Raw genomic sequence first — 15,835 nt, 5'->3', positions numbered from 1 at the left:
ACTTACAGATAGATTAAAATCCCTAAATTAAGTGATTTACAAGAGCGCAACACAGAGCTGATTTCAGAACTGTTAATGGAGACTATTTTAAACAAATTATACACCGCAACACCTAACACGATTACAGTATACTATTCGACCAGCAGAGGACAGCAGACACCAGGATATTTCCTGCAGTTCTCCCAATCTGTATTTCTCCCACAGCACCAGAGAGGGCGCTGTTGACTTTCAGATACCAGGACCACCCTCAACCCAAGTTTCAGTCAAGCTTAAAAAATATTTTAAAAACAGGTCACGTCCTGACTGATGACAGTTCACCTGGCCCCAATACGGACTGCGCGACCTCCAGGGAAAAGCCAGCTGCACCAGAGAAACATTCGAGGGCAACAAACAGGTTTACGGATTGTGCTGACAAACACGATGCAGGTCCCTCAGCTGGCTGATCCGCAGAGATCAGCCAGATGCGCAGGGAGATAAGCGGCCTCCGCGCGCTCCGCGCGGGAGAGAGGAGCGCCGGGGCGAAGACCCCGACTCATTAACCAGCCTGTTTCAACACAGCCGCGTTTCGCAAGACCCGCCGTTCTGCGCTCTGAGGTACCGCCGCGCGGAGGGCGAGATAGGAGGCCGCGGCGGGACGGCGGCTCAAAGACCGCTTCCGTTACCGCCATCGGGACTCGTCAGTGGCTCTCTCCCTCTCTCTCTCCATCGCCGTGACCTCGGTTCGGTCTCCTCGCCAGGCTCCGCCCACACTCCGACGGTGTTCCGAGTCCTCGCTGCGAGTGGGCCAGCATTACCCGCCTTCATCCTGATGACCTCAGCGTGATCAGAGGTAATTAAGCACTGCTCTCACCACGGGAGAGGGCTCACTGCAGAGTCCCCGTGTGAAGGAACTTGAGGCGTTCAAATGAACTTGGCTCATATGAACGCGTTACCTCAGTTGCTACTAGCCAATGACATCTGCTCTAGCCGCGGTGGTGAGGGCCGTTAGCATAGACGGAGGCTCTGTCCTGGGGGTGCTGAGCGCCCGCGGCAACCGACACACGGCAGAATCACACAGGCCCAAACTGCAGCCGGGATAAAGACTACACTGCCCATCACATTCATCCGCATGCAAGCCATTAGCAGTCCGTGCTGCAACAGGCCGCAGTTCGGGATTGGTCATCTGGGGTTTACAGGGGTCCTAGGGGAGACGTCTTATCCGGGCTGGAGCAGGGTATTCCTCGGAAGAACGGGGATGGACGGCTGAGGCTAAAGCATGCTTTGGATTAATTGGAAAGTCGAATGCGTTCACGAGGCACTGTGCGGTGGTTTAGAGTTACAACATTCTGCATCGTAACTGCAGGGCTGTGGATTAGCCTCGACTCAATGATGCTTCCAAACCAGGCATTGTGGGAATGTGGAGCAGCGGTTAGAGCGCAGGACTTTGGCCTGAGCTGCACTGGCTGTTTATTTACCTTGCAGAAACTCTTATCCAGGATGACTCGCACAGCTGACACTGCACATCTCAGTACGGAGTAGTGGACAGTACACTGAACTCTGGACCAGAGTTTCATAGGGTTTTCCGTGAATAAGGCTGTCCACTATCCACTAGTTTATAATGAAGACAAAATCTGATAAATATGGGGTGTGTATTATAACAAATTATAAAGCATAATATTGTTTAGGATTTACTGCAAGCATTTAAATTTGGCTTTTTTTAACTACTGAAACACACAAAACCATCCAGAAATGTCTTCTTTGTTTTTTTACTTCTTTGAAGAGGGAGTAGATACTGCTGCTTAAGTTAATGCTGTTGTATATAAAACAAAATTGTTGATTTTGGAGCTTCTAAGCACAAGTCTTTTTCTTATGTCGGATGATGTTGCGACGCTTGTACAGAAGTTGCACCTCAAAATAAAAATCATGAAATAGAACGGCTTGATTTCGACAGAGCCGTGGAGGCAGAATAAATGGAATTTAAAATTGAACTGAAACATACAGCACACGGTTCTTCCAGTGACAGCCCATTAGCTACATAGCTAGCAATCATCTCTGCGCACAAGCACAAGCTAATTCTAGGTTGACGGAGCTAGTTAGCAATTAGCAAACGTTCAATTTTTCCAGTAAGCGCGTAAGGAGCTCCGAAGCAAGCCGCTCGTGACAGAGAACAAAAGCTCCGCGGCTCACGGGAAAGCCGAATTTTACACAAGTCCGAGATTATAAACATTTCTGGGCCAAATTCCAGTGCAGCTTGAAAACTGCTGACAGGATATCTCTCTATTAATAGGATATCATTATTTTCAAGACCTCAGTGTTTGAAATGCCCGTCACCTGGCAGATCAGCTGTGCACATCTGTTTCCACTGTGTACGGATAACCTAATAAACCCCAATACAGGACAGTCTTCTGTAACTGTTAGCCTTTATCTATCACACACACACACAGACACACAGCACGGGAAAGGGTAGAGGACACCTCATCAGCAGTGTCCCCTCTCTCACACACACACACACACACACACACACACACAAGAACGCGCACATGCACGCACACGTCACAGACAGACGAGCACAGGCAGGCACGCACACAGGTACACATGCAAGCACACACATGCACGCACGCACGCGCAAACACACGCACACACACACACCCTAACACACAGCGCAGGAGAAGGCAGTGTGAGACAGTCTGCTGGTGCGGCTGTGTGACTGGCCCTGCCTCAGAGTCACATGAGCAATGCGAAAGCAGCACAGGCGTATAATTGGGGCCTGGAGAAGCCGTCCTGAGCGACTCAGAGTCACACAGTCCACACCTGACTGTCGCTCTGAATCACAGCCGCATGCCAGCCTGTCCCAAACCGGGCCCCGCGCAGCCTCCTCCGGCTCGGAGCGCTCTCCAATTAAACGCCTCCCTGGCAGGTTTCACGCACCCCCCACGTCCCTCCTGCAACCACCCCCCTCCCCCCACCCCCCGGCTCCGAAACCAGGGCCCCCGATTACAGCAGGATGGACTCGGGCTCCTTTCACCAGGTTCTGCTCATACGGGTGTATTTTATCTGGCTGCCATTTTGAACAGGAAGTGGCGTGCGAGCGTCGGACAGGAAATGACCTGCGCCGGACTGCTGGCAGAGCCCTGAAGGTCGACGGCTCCGCCACGCCTCGATCGCTCCACCGGTTTGTCTGGGCTGAAGGAGCTCCTTCAGGAGCGGCGCGGCGCACGTGAGACGTCTTGGCTGGGCGTGATTGGCCTACACAAACGAGGGCTGGTCTCAGGTCCCAGGCAGCTTAACTCTGGACCTCAGGCATTTAACTGAGGAAGCCCAGGGGTACGGGGAGGGGAGAGAATGTGGGAAATGTGGGGAGTCCTGCAGAGCAAAACAGGGTGGCAGTGCTGTCTCTTCCTCCCTCTCGCTCTCTCTCTCTGGTGCTCTCTCTCTCCCTTTCTCTCCCTCCCTCTCCCCAGCCACATCCCTCTCTCTCTATCTCTCTCTCTCTCTCTCTCCCTCCCTGGCGCTCTCTCTCTCTCCCTTTCTCTCCCTCCCTCTCCCCAGCCCTGTCCCCTCTCTCTCTCTCTCTCTCTCCTTTCCCCTCCTCTCTCTCTCCTTTCTCTCCCTCCCTCTCCCCAGCCCTGTCCCCTCTCTCTCTCTCTCTCTCTCTCTCAGGCGTCGGCTGTAACGTTTCGGCAGAAACACATCACTCTTGCCGGAGTAAACATTCCACAGGCGGGAGCTCTGACTCAGCTCTGACCCCTGAACTGACCGCTGCGTTTCAGGGAGTGGCACTCACTTCTCCCCTGAACCCGCTGCGGGCGCGTCCAGCCTCGCCTCCTTCCCCCTCTCAGCCCGTGCTCGGAGACATGACTCATCGGGCGCCGGGCCAATCAGGGAACGGCGGGGGGAATGTCGGGTTCCGCCTTCACAAATTATGTGAATTTAAGTGACACCATAAAACCGACTGCACTAGAATCACACCTACATCAGCCGCACTCTGTCCTGCCAGCCAGCCATGACTGATTGCAGAGCAGCAGTCCTCAATCTTATCCTGAAAGGGAAAGGGATGTTCCAACCAAGCAGGCAGTTACACACCGGATTCTCCTGAATAAACCACTAGAGTCTTTACCGAGCACCTTGATTAATAGAACCAAGGTGCGTTACAAAAGCCAGCACCCACGCTGTCAGGATAAGACTGAGGACCCCTGATGTAGGGTGAGAAAAGCGGCCACTGTTTGTCCCAAACTTTTTTTAAAATTTTGTTTAGGCTGGGTAGTGAAACCGGGGGAAAACAGCAGGTTTACAGCCTTTGGGGAGTTCACTGTGCTGTCACTGCGCACACACACACACACACACACAGAGCGCACACTCAGGCCTGTCCCTGCTCCGGCCGGTGTGCTGTGGCTCAGCTTCCATAAGGAATGATAATGAGTCCCTGAGGAGCCTCCCGCGCCGGCTAGCCCCGTCGGTTTGAGGTTCTGATCTGCGGACGGCTTCGGGGCGCGCTCCCTTCTCCATTACAGGGCCGGTGACAGCGCCCCATCGCCCCGGCCCTGCCGTGTCAGGCTCCGGCTCCGGCGCTAACCGCTAGCGGCGGCGCTAACCGGAGCCAGCCGGCAGTGTAAAAGGACACGTCTGCGTCTGAGTCCCCGTCGCGTTGGGTTTCGCTGCCGCACGCGACCGTGCCCTCGGGTGCGTGGGCGTACGACGCGGGCCGGTTTTCATCGCCCACGCCCACGCAAGGCTGTTCACACGGCGGCGGCGCAGAGACGTAGCAGGTGGAAGGGCAGGAGGGGAACCACTAAACTGCTCTCGGCGTGCGGCTGGGGCGTGTGCGGACATGCCGGAAACGCCGCGCTGAGCGGTGCCGCCGTAGGGAGGGGGTGGGAGACGCACAGAACTCTGGGTAAATCGAGCAGGAGGAAGCGCGAGAGAGAGACGCTTCCTGCCACAGGGCTCAGACGTGCCCGCACGTCCCCTGAGCATTCTCCTGAGAGCGTTGGCGACGCAGCCTTCCGTCGCGGTATTACTGCAGCGCCCTGCTGCACACCACATCCTGGGGAAGGGGTTCGGCTACGCTAACGGCGCTAAGCGCACAGCAGCAGCACATGCAGCGCTGCAGCGCGGCTACGCGGGTCTTCCTTAAAGAGCGCGCAGGCGTGACCGTACGCATGAGCACAGCAGTGACGAGCAGCTCAGCCGGGCACACGCTGAACAAAACAGCCCAGAGCGGCATTTGAATGACGGGGGAAACGTGATATTCCCGTGGCGTGGTGGGTAACTGACACGTGTTCTTCCCCCCCGATGTGATGAATAACCGGCACACGCGATATTCCCGTAACGTCACGAAAACCCGGTGCGACATTCCCGAGCAGCGATGTAATCCTGTCGGTGCCGCGCTCAGCCTCTGCGGCTGTGTGCTCATTTGAAGTGGCTCTCCTGCTAATGGGGAAGTCTGAGTATTCACGAATGCAGGTCAATGGGATTTCACTGCGACTAGAAATGCGAACCGGTGTTGCATACCAAACACGGTGTCACCAGGCCTCCCATACCAAACACGGTGTCACCAGGCCTCCCACACCAAACACAGTATTACCAGGCCTCCCACACCGAACACAGTATTACCAGGCCTCCCATACCAAACACAGTATCACCAGGCCTCCCACACCAAACACAGAGTCATCAGGTCCCACAGCACACGCGGTGTCATCAGATGCCACAGAGTAACCCCAGGTCTTATCTGAAACACAGTTGTGGAGGCCTAGTCCATTTCAAAGGCCACAGTTAAGAGGTGTGTGGATTAAAACCTTTTAAACTACAACACAGAAGCAGGAATCGACACATTTCTCCACCAGGGTCGATCTATTAGCTGAAACACACCCATCGGAACGTGCTGGCCGTCAGGTGGCCACGTTCATCAGCCAGGGCCGTGGCGACTAACTGCTTCCACGCCTTTCCTTTGGAACGACGGCGATAAAAAAAAAAAAAAAAGGGTGCCGTCTCCACATTCCGCAGAGCGCCCCTCCCTCCCTCCCTCCCTCCCTCGAGTCTGTGCGACCGCACGGGAGCGGCCTCTCTCTCTCCCTCTCTCTCTCTCCCTCTCTCCTCTCCCCGCGGGAGATAATCATTAACCCGTGTGTTTGCGAGCGCCGGTTCCCTCCGTGGCCGTGCCTCAGCCGCGTCTCACACCGGCACGTCCCTCCGCAGGCTGAGCTATTTTTACCCTCCCATCAGGGCCGCCTGAACGCCCACTTTGTTTTTCAAACACGCAGAGTCGTCGTCTCTGAAATGGCATTGCACGCGAAAATAGACGCTGGCGCACGGAACGTTCCCACCCTACCCCCCCCCCCATACACCCCCCCCCAAAAGGGAAAACAAAAATAGCCTCTGTGACTCGGCTGTTCGTTCGGGGGCCGGTGACGCTGGCGATATTAAAAGCTCTCCCAGCGGGCGCGATAGCATCTCGCTCTCCTAAACGCTCCGTGAGTAAAAACGCTCGCTCAGACCGGACGAGCGCCAGGAGCTCGCTCTCCTAAACGCTCCGTGAGTAAAAACGCTCGCTCAGACCGGACGAGCGCCAGGAGCTCGCTCTCCTAAACGCTCCGTGAGTAAAGGCGCTCGCTCAGACCGGACGAGCGCCAGGAGCTCGCTCTCCTAAACGCTCCGTGAGTAAAAACGCTCGCTCAGACCGGACGAGCGCCAGGAGCTCGCTCTCCTAAACGCTCCGTGAGTAAAAACGCTCGCTCAGACCGGACGAGCGCCAGGAGCTCGCTCTCCTAAACGCTCCGTGAGTAAAAACGCTCGCTCAGACCGGACGAGCGCCAGGAGCTCGCTCTCCTAAACGCTCCGTGAGTAAAAGCGCTCGCTCAGACCGGACGAGCGCCAGGAGCTCGCTCTCCTAAACGCTCCGTGAGTAAAACGCTCGCTCAGACCGGACGAGCGCCAGGAGCTCGCTCTCCTAAACGCTCCGTGAGTAAAACGCTCGCTCAGACCGGACGAGCGCCAGGAGCTCGCTCTCCTAAACGCTCCGTGAGTAAAAACGCTCGCTCAGACCGGACGAGCGCCAGGAGCTCGCTCTCCTAAACGCTCCGTGAGTAAAACGCTCGCTCAGACCGGACGAGCGCCAGGAGCTCGCTCTCCTAAACGCTCCGGTGAGTAAAAGCGCTCGCGCAGACGGACGAGCGCCAGGACCCTCGCTCTCCTAAACGCTCCGTGAGTAAAACGCTCGCTCAGACCGGACGAGCGCCAGGAGCTCGCTCTCCTAAACGCTCCGTGAGTAAAACGCTCGCTCAGACCGGACGAGCGCCAGGAGCTCGCTCTCCTAAACGCTCCGTGAGTAAAAACGCTCGCTCAACCGGCAGCCCAGGCTCGTCCCTAAAGCTCCGTGAGTAAACGCCGCTCAGACGACGGCGCAGGAGCTCGCTCTCCTAAACGCTCTGTGAGTAAAGCGCTCGCTCAGACCGGACGAGCGCCAGGAGCTCGCTCTCCTAAACGCTCCGTGAGTAAAAGCGCTCGCTCAGACCGGACGAGCGCCAGGAGCTCGCTCTCCTAAACGCTCCGTGAGTAAAAGCGCTCGCTCAGACCGGACGAGCGCCAGGAGCTCGCTCTCCTAAACGCTCCGTGAGTAAAGCGCTCGCTCAGACCGGACGAGCGCCAGGAGCTCGCTCTCCTAAACGCTCCGTGAGTAAAAGCGCTCGCTCAGACCGGACGAGCGCCAGGAGCTCGCTCTCCTAAACGCTCCGTGAGTAAAACGCTCGCTCAGACCGGACGAGCGCCAGGAGCTCGCTCTCCTAACGCTCCGTGAGTAAAAGCGCTCGCTCAGACCGGACGAGCGCCAGGAGCTCGCTCTCCTAAACGCTCCGTGAGTAAAAGCGCTCGCTCAGACCGGACGAGCGCCAGGAGCTCGCTCTCCTAAACGCTCCGTGAGTAAACGCTCGCTCAGACCGGACGAGCGCCAGGAGCTCGCTCTCCTAAACGCTCCGTGAGTAAACGCTCGCTCAGACGGACGGCGCCAGGAGCTCGCTCTCCTAAACGCTCCGTGAGTAAAAACGCTCGCTCAGACCGGACGAGCGCCAGGAGCTCGCTCTCCTAAACGCTCCGTGAGTAAAACGCTCGCTCAGACCGGACGAGCGCCAGGAGCTCGCTCTCCTAAACGCTCCGTGAGTAAAACGCTCGCTCAGACCGGACGAGCGCCAGGAGCTCGCTCTCCTAACGCTCTCGGAGTAAAGCGCTCGCTCAGACCGGACGAGCGCCAGGAGCTCGCTCTCCTAACGCTCCGTGAGTAAAGCGCTCGCTCAGACCGGACGAGCGCCAGGAGCTCGCTCTCCTAAACGCTCCGTGAGTAAAACGCTCGCTCAGACCGGACGAGCGCCAGGAGCTCGCTCTCCTAAACGCTCCGTGAGTAAAAGCGCTCGCTCAGACCGGACGAGCGCCAGGAGCTCGCTCTCCTAAACGCTCCGTGAGTAAAAGCGCTCGCTCAGACCGGACGAGCGCCAGGAGCTCGCTCTCCTAAACGCTCCGTGAGTAAAAGCGCTCGCTCAGACCGGACGAGCGCCAGGAGCTCGCTCTCCTAAACGCTCCGTGAGTAAAACGCTCGCTCAGACCGGACGAGCGCCAGGAGCTCGCTCTCCTAAACGCTCCGTGAGTAAAGCGCTCGCTCAGACCGGACGAGCGCCAGGAGCTCGCTCTCCTAAACGCTCCGTGAGTAAAAGCGCTCGCTCAGACCGGACGAGCGCCAGGAGCTCGCTCTCCTAAACGCTCCGTGAGTAAAAACGCTCGCTCAGACCGGACGAGCGCCAGGAGCTCGCTCTCCTAAACGCTCCGTGAGTAAAAGCGCTCGCTCAGACCGGACGAGCGCCAGGAGCTCGCTCTCCTAAACGCTCCGTGAGTAAAAACGCTCGCTCAGACCGGACGAGCGCCAGGAGCTCGCTCTCCTAAACGCTCCGTGAGTAAAAACGCTCGCTCAGACCGGACGAGCGCCAGGAGCCTTAAAATAACCCAAGTCCATTAAGCGCACTCGAGCCAGAACGCGTCGACGCCAAGTGTCTATTGTTGCCATGGCGAGGAGATAATGAGGCAGCGGTCGTGCCGTCTCATCTCCTCTCAGAACGGCCGTGCGCTGGTGAAGTACACACACGGGCGACCTTGCGCTCTTAAAAACCGAACCGCGCTTGTAAAGCTCATTCGTGTGTGTGCTCATACTATTAAAGAATCACTTTGTTCTTGTGAAGCACGTGTGTGTGTGTGTGTGTGTGTGATCTCTGCGGAATTACTCCGTCCTTGTAAAACTCATAAGCTACATGTAGGAGGCTAATCCTCTTTAAGCATTCCTATGTTCTTGTTAATTACCATGCATGAGTGATCTCCTTCCAAATAATTATTCCATGCTGATAAAACATTTGATGTGACATATGATCACTTCCCAAGAAATCACTCTGTACTTCTGAAATGCATTTCTGTGTGTTCTTTAGCATTCCTTCCAAATTGTAAGGAGTACGTTTGGGTGACTGTACTCTGTAAAGCAATTTCATCTTTAAGGATGGTGTGTACTTAAGACTGACATACACGTGAGCAATCTTGTCATCCTCAGGAATTAGGCTACAATGTACAAAACATTACAAAACATGTTGGCCTAGTGTTTGGGAGCGATCTCAAACTTCAAAGAACTGACTTGCACTTCAATACACGGAGGCATCATTTTTAAAGGGTAAGCACCATATAATTGCATCCCTCATATGTATTAGACAGATGATTTTCAGTCTGGAGGTTTTTCATTAAATTAAGATGAGATTGTTGTTGGTGTGGCTTGAAATCTGGCAAACCGATGCTGATCACGCTTGACGGAAGCACCCAAAGCCGGAAAATTACTTCTGTGATGTGTGACGTCACGGGGCGAACACAAACAGCCCTGCTGTTATAACTTTAGTTCGACAGGAAAGATGACAGAAGCGAACAGAATTTGGTTGAAAGATGACAAACGAACAGCATTTGGTTGAGAGATGACAAACGAACAGCATTTGGTTGAGAGATGACAGAAACGAACAGCATTTGGTTGAAAGATGACAGAAGCGAACAGCATTTTGTTGAGAGATGACAGAAACGGGCAGCACTGAAATATTCTATTTTAAATCAAAGGACAGGCCACAGACTCTGATGAGTCAGTGGAAGACACAGTCACCAGTCCTGGGTGTTAACAGTCACAAGCCCATGCAATGGTGCAATGCTATGTCGAGAAGCAAGGACCTGTCTAGCTGACAAAAAAATGTAATGGGGGGGGGGTTGGGGGATAACAATGCTTTTTTCTTTTTAAATCAGTAACTATTAGGCTAGTTGAAATATGATTGCAGCTAATCAAGACTTTTCTGATTAGCATGCAAGCTGTTTTTTAAATTCAAGGAGAAAACGAGCTTTTCAGAAAAGTACAATTTGAGTGAAAAGGCATATCATGGCTAAAGCTGTACTAGTTAGAGTATAAAAATCACCACAATGCCCACCCCTTGCGACAGCATATAACGGCAAGTTTACTGCATAACGGTCAGAGACCACATGGGTTTTTAATGACCCCCCGAAACAAAAAAAAACAAAAAAAAGGAGGGGGGGTGGTGCAGGTTGTATAACACCCAGCACGTAGCAGGCATGTGTATTATCATCACACAAGGGCAACAAATCCTGTGTCCTCCACAAACAGCTGTCCACATGCTCACCCTCCATCCACACCGCCTGGCACGGGAGCAGAACGGAACGCGATGTGGAGATAAAGCGGGATGGCGAACGAGAAGAGCTCGTCCGTGATTGGCCGGTGACGTCGAACAGGCCGACCGCGCGGGTCACTCTGACCCCAGTCTAACTCACTCCCCCTCACGGGCCCACACCAGAGGGGCTAAGTCATGCGCCCCACACTGGTGTGCGGCTGGAAAATCCGGAGAATCAGGCAAAATACTATTTAATACTATTTTCCTATATGGAAAATTCGGTGATCTGTTCACGCATGGCATGACCGTTCAGGATAGATTAGGCAAAGCAGGAAGTCTACCCTCAGAGGCAATGCAGGACAAATACTAACATTATGCTAGTTTGCCTTCAAAACAGCCAGATGTTTAGCTGAATAATAGTTCTGGCAGAGATGTAAATCCGACCATTGCAACACAGCTGAACAGTTATAGTTTTAAGATAACTCATAGCTCAATTATATGACCGCAAATACATTGGATAAACAACGGAAGCGTGGCATATCAGCTGAAAATCGATGCTTGTACGGGGAGTTTGCAAGGAAAATAATTCTGCTAGCTAAGAGTTCCATAAATCTTACCAGGTCCTGACCTGGAACATCGGCGGAACGTCTTACAGGGAAAACGGACTCCGGCTCCGTCCACACAACGAGGCCAACACAGAAAACCGGCGAATCACTTACGGGTTAATATGCATGTGTGAAAAACACCAGTACGGTTTCTGTTTCGCAAGGGTGATGACACGCTTCAACACTCCATACTACAGGGGGCAGCCTAAACTCCATACACACTGTATTCTTGCGTGAACACCCATGAATGTGTTGAAACCATGAAACTCCTGAGCGATGATGTCATGCCTAGCCAGTGACTTCTCCATAAAACAAACTTCGTGAGAAAGAGTGACTCACGGTCATTGTGCTTTATCTTCTAAATCTCACTGTTGCCGGACTTGTTGCCATGGCTCCTACAAAGACCGTTAAACTCAAACCCAACACTGTATGAATTGTTTTCGTGGTGAAGTGGGTTTGGACAGCAGGCCCCTCTCTGACAGAAAGCGGGAGACACGCCCCTACAAGCGAAGCGGTGAACTTCCTGCCCGTGGGGAGCTCATACAGGAAGTCATTACCATGCTGGACCGCAGTACTGGAAGCCACACCCAAGCATGCTAAGCTCATGAGACCACAACACCTCCATTATTCTGCATGGGCCACATGGGACTATCTGGCTATTTTAAGGGTATTGTTGCTAGCTACATTTATAGTGAAAGGGGGGAAAACACATGCACTCTCAGCCTGAACTGGGACCGAACACGTCATAGGCTATCATCTGAAAGAAATTGTATGAGCCCTTTCAAACCGTATTTTTGACAACATAATTTTCAGTGCTTTTACGGGGTCAAAGTTCACCTGGATTTTCAGCAGCGTAACGGGCGCCAGCCACAGAAGCTCCTCCCCCTGGGCAGCCCAGCACGGGGTCATGACCCGTACTCCATCTCTGTCATATTGCTTCAGAAGACGGCTCGGACGCAACGGGCGCAGCACTGAAGGGTGATGCTGTGTCAGTTGGCATCAGACGGCCGTAGCTTGACTAGCTCAGATATTGTATTATTCAACTTTGATCCCGCCAGTGAACGGAGTTTGACAGAAACGCCGCCCGCAATTTGGCTCGGAGGGATGAGATGTGTCTAGGTAAACCCAAACTTCTCCCCCTTAAAGATGTGACTTGTGAGGTGCTCGTGGGATAATAAAATGGAAATACGTTTCAGGGAGGTCAGCATAAAGATCTAAGGAGGCTCCACACAAACATGCTATTCAGACATTCCACTTTAATTCTTCAAACATTTTTTAACCAAGTAGACACCCTTCGTCCTACAGGCATTGAGAGCGAACTTGTAAGCTACAGTATAACTTGCAGAGAAACTCCCAGAAAACATTGAAAAGTCACTGATGGAAGAGAAAGCAGTTAAGCTGGAGCTCTAAAAACAATTTTGGATGCAACCTGTTGCTAACAGAAACGGTTTAATGTTAACTTGATGAGCAGCTGGTTAAATTCAAATCTCACTCTTACATTACAAGTGAAGGAGTGAAGCCAGTTCATTTGTAAATGAAATGCAATTCCAGTTTTATTTTCCATGTTCACAAGTTATGCAAAGAATATTTTTGCAAGATCTATATATAACGTCCCGAGTTCTCCTTTAAGAAAATAATGACATTACTAGCCTTCCACCAGACAAGAAACTCACACCTTACAGTGGTCTGCGCTCCAAACTCCTCCCCTTTAGGTCCAAACCTTTCAGGCCACGCCTCATTAGGCCCAAACTCTTCTGGGACCCACTCAAGATTACCAAAAATGCTTCTGCAAACTGGCAAACCTGATGTCATAAGATTCGCACGCAGTCATCCCCCGGCTCATTCTCGGAAGTGACACAGGGAAGCTCAATCACGGGACTAAATGAAGTTCATTTTCTCCCCCTCCCCCTCCCTCTCTCCCAGTGGCCCGCGCTTTGCCTGAATGAACCGTGTAGTGCATTTTCTGCATGACTGGCTTCATCCTTGGAAGGCTGCCCTCCGTAATGGAAAAAAACAAAACGCGAACGAAGCACCCCATTAGAGCGACATGTCCTCCACCTCCACCTCTGCCACCGCGAAACTCATTTCCTTTCATTTACGCTACTCGCAGTCGGGGGGGGGGGGGATAATTAATCGGGTACCTACAGTCATTTGCTGGCTTTTAGGGATAGTGCACAGTCTGCACACCTCGTCCTTCGACGCACACGGTGTTTTGTTTTTTTCTGGCGACGGTCGATGGGCAGAACGGAGGCGGGGTGTGGAGGGAGGGCCGTGTGTGATAGAGGGAGGACAGTTTCAAGTCCCCGAGTCCCCGGCTGTCGTTGGCGCAAACGGCTCTCACACAGGGAGCGTTCTCAGACTGGCGGGGGGGGGGGGGGGGGGGCACAGAGGTCGCGGTAAATGGAGCGTGCGTGCGTGTTAACGCCACTGGGGCGAGGTGAACGGAATGTGCTTTCCCTTTCCCGAAAAGCGTCGCTCAGACTCCAAAGGGGGGCGCCGTCGCTGCGAGGCGGCGTCTGGCGTCCGGGCCACCGCTCTCCCTCCGTTTCCGGGCGCTCTGAAGGCGAGCTCCTCCATCGACGCGCGTCGGCCTGCGTCGGCCATTTTAGAGATGCCGCACGCATCAGGCCGGCCTTCCTCCCCGCCTCTTCGCTTTCTAACGGAAAAGCAAGAACGGGTGAAGGGCCCGTTTGACTTCTGCTGCTACAGGACCGAAACTGCATTGGCCGGGCACGCTCCCTCTGTAGGGGAACGTGTTTACAGAACAGCACACACATCCCTGAAGAGGTTCAGACGGAGAGCCAGACACTGGGATTTACAAGACTCCCAGCTCGCAGGAGTCCGTGCGCTACAGCACATCAATACCAACATCCCGCGTTATTAAATTTGGCTCGGCTCATATTCATAAGCGGTAGGGACGACTGCACGCCGTTCGACACGCCACACAATCTATAAATAACACTTTGGCTGACAGCCAGCAATAATCCCGAGGAATATAAAAATAATAACAACAGCGTCGTCTCCGAGAGACAGAGAGGGCAATTCTACCTTGGATGCTGGCCAACACCGACTTATGGAAATAAGATTTGCCAGATAACTTGCTCATCTCGCTTGGAAGGGAACCTCCCCTATACTTTGATATACTGCACGGCTGCCAAACGGTGCATTTTGCTCCTTTTAAGAGGGTAAATATGACTGGGGTTGACAGGCGCACATTATTAAAAAGTGATGCATCGGTTGATAATCATGAAGACCACAGGCTGCAGTCGCTCGGTGGGTGCGATGAAGAACACTTTCTCTCCCCCTCAGACGCTGTGCTAGCCTGTGACTGTGCGCCAGCTGAAGTCCCAACAATGCTTACCACGCCAGAAAATGCTGAAAGTCCCACTGCACCATTTTTCTGCACCACCACCTCTTCCCCTGAAGGTGAATTTAAAGGGGACTTGACTTTCGCTGGCATTATCAGCTGCATCGTTACAGGAGAGTGTGAGACTGACTAGTCATATGGAAGCTTTGGAGAGTCAATGTTACACGAGCCAATGATCTACACCTTTTTCCAGTGTAGTCTGAACGACAAGAAATTCACAAGAAATCACAATAGGCACAAAACTGGAAAAGGCTCAAAATGCAGGAGGGTTGGCAGGCATGACGTTGTGATTAGTCAGTCTACAAAGTCTACACTGAACTGTGAATGGTGGTTCTACAAAGAGCGCCGACTTGTGATTGGTGAGTCTGCAGCGGGTCACAGATGAGCGCTTCAACTCGCTGTCTGCACCGTGACTGAGGGCATCGGACTCCGAGCTCGCATCCAGAGCAGATGGGAGAGGTGGCGATCGCCTCTGCACGGAAAACCCTTGACACAAACGACTGCAGAAATGACAATCGCAAAGGGGACCGGTTCCATTGAGTGCCCCCTGACACCAATCACAGAAGGCGACGCATCATCATTCGAAGTCGTTAGGGGGATTAGGAGCCGCCGAGGCGCTAAACCGCTCGTTCAGAGAGACGGCGGCTGGAAAAGGCGCATAAAGAGACAGCTGTGTGCTTCACCGACCGACACGGCGGCTCCCGCAGTAACACCTTCTTCCCACTAGAGGGCGAAATGAAAAAAAAATAAAATAAAAACCGAACGGTCCCTATTTGGTCATTGGGGAACTTGGCCCTCAAGCTTCGGGCCACCTCTGAGTGACTAAGTCACTTGCTAAGAAAAGAGGACTGTAGAAACGAAATGGAGAACTTCTGACACCTTCTCACGCCGGGACTTTGACCTGCTGACCCTAACCACCCTGCCCCCCTGCCCCACCGCCCACGAGGCCTGGTGTTTTCCACACCCCAGCGCAGAAGAGCCCGTCGCGTCCGATCGTCTCCGAGCACACCGCTCCTCTGCTTTTCCTTACAGGCGGATTACTTCAGAGGTTATGACACTAGTGCGTGACAGACCTATGAGATGGCGTATCAGAGGATATGAGAGCACGCAGGAGATGATGCACGAGGCCATGATGCATATGAGAGGGAATATCAGGTTATCAGCTGAAATATATGAAGAGATATGAGATGATATGAAAGGGGGAG

General features: G+C 53.4%; 1 protein-coding gene across 1 annotated transcript in view; it reads right to left on the bottom strand.

Moving 5' to 3' along the window:
- The window catches only part of LOC135249706 (protein diaphanous homolog 1-like), a 100,904-nt gene that overhangs the window by 68,004 nt on the left and 17,065 nt on the right, over positions 1-15,835 (bottom strand). The window lies entirely within an intron of this gene.

Source organism: Anguilla rostrata, chromosome 3 (genome assembly GCF_018555375.3).
Source record: "Anguilla rostrata isolate EN2019 chromosome 3, ASM1855537v3, whole genome shotgun sequence".
Classification (NCBI taxonomy): domain Eukaryota; kingdom Metazoa; phylum Chordata; class Actinopteri; order Anguilliformes; family Anguillidae; genus Anguilla; species Anguilla rostrata.
This window is presented reverse-complemented; position numbering and strand designations above follow the sequence as displayed.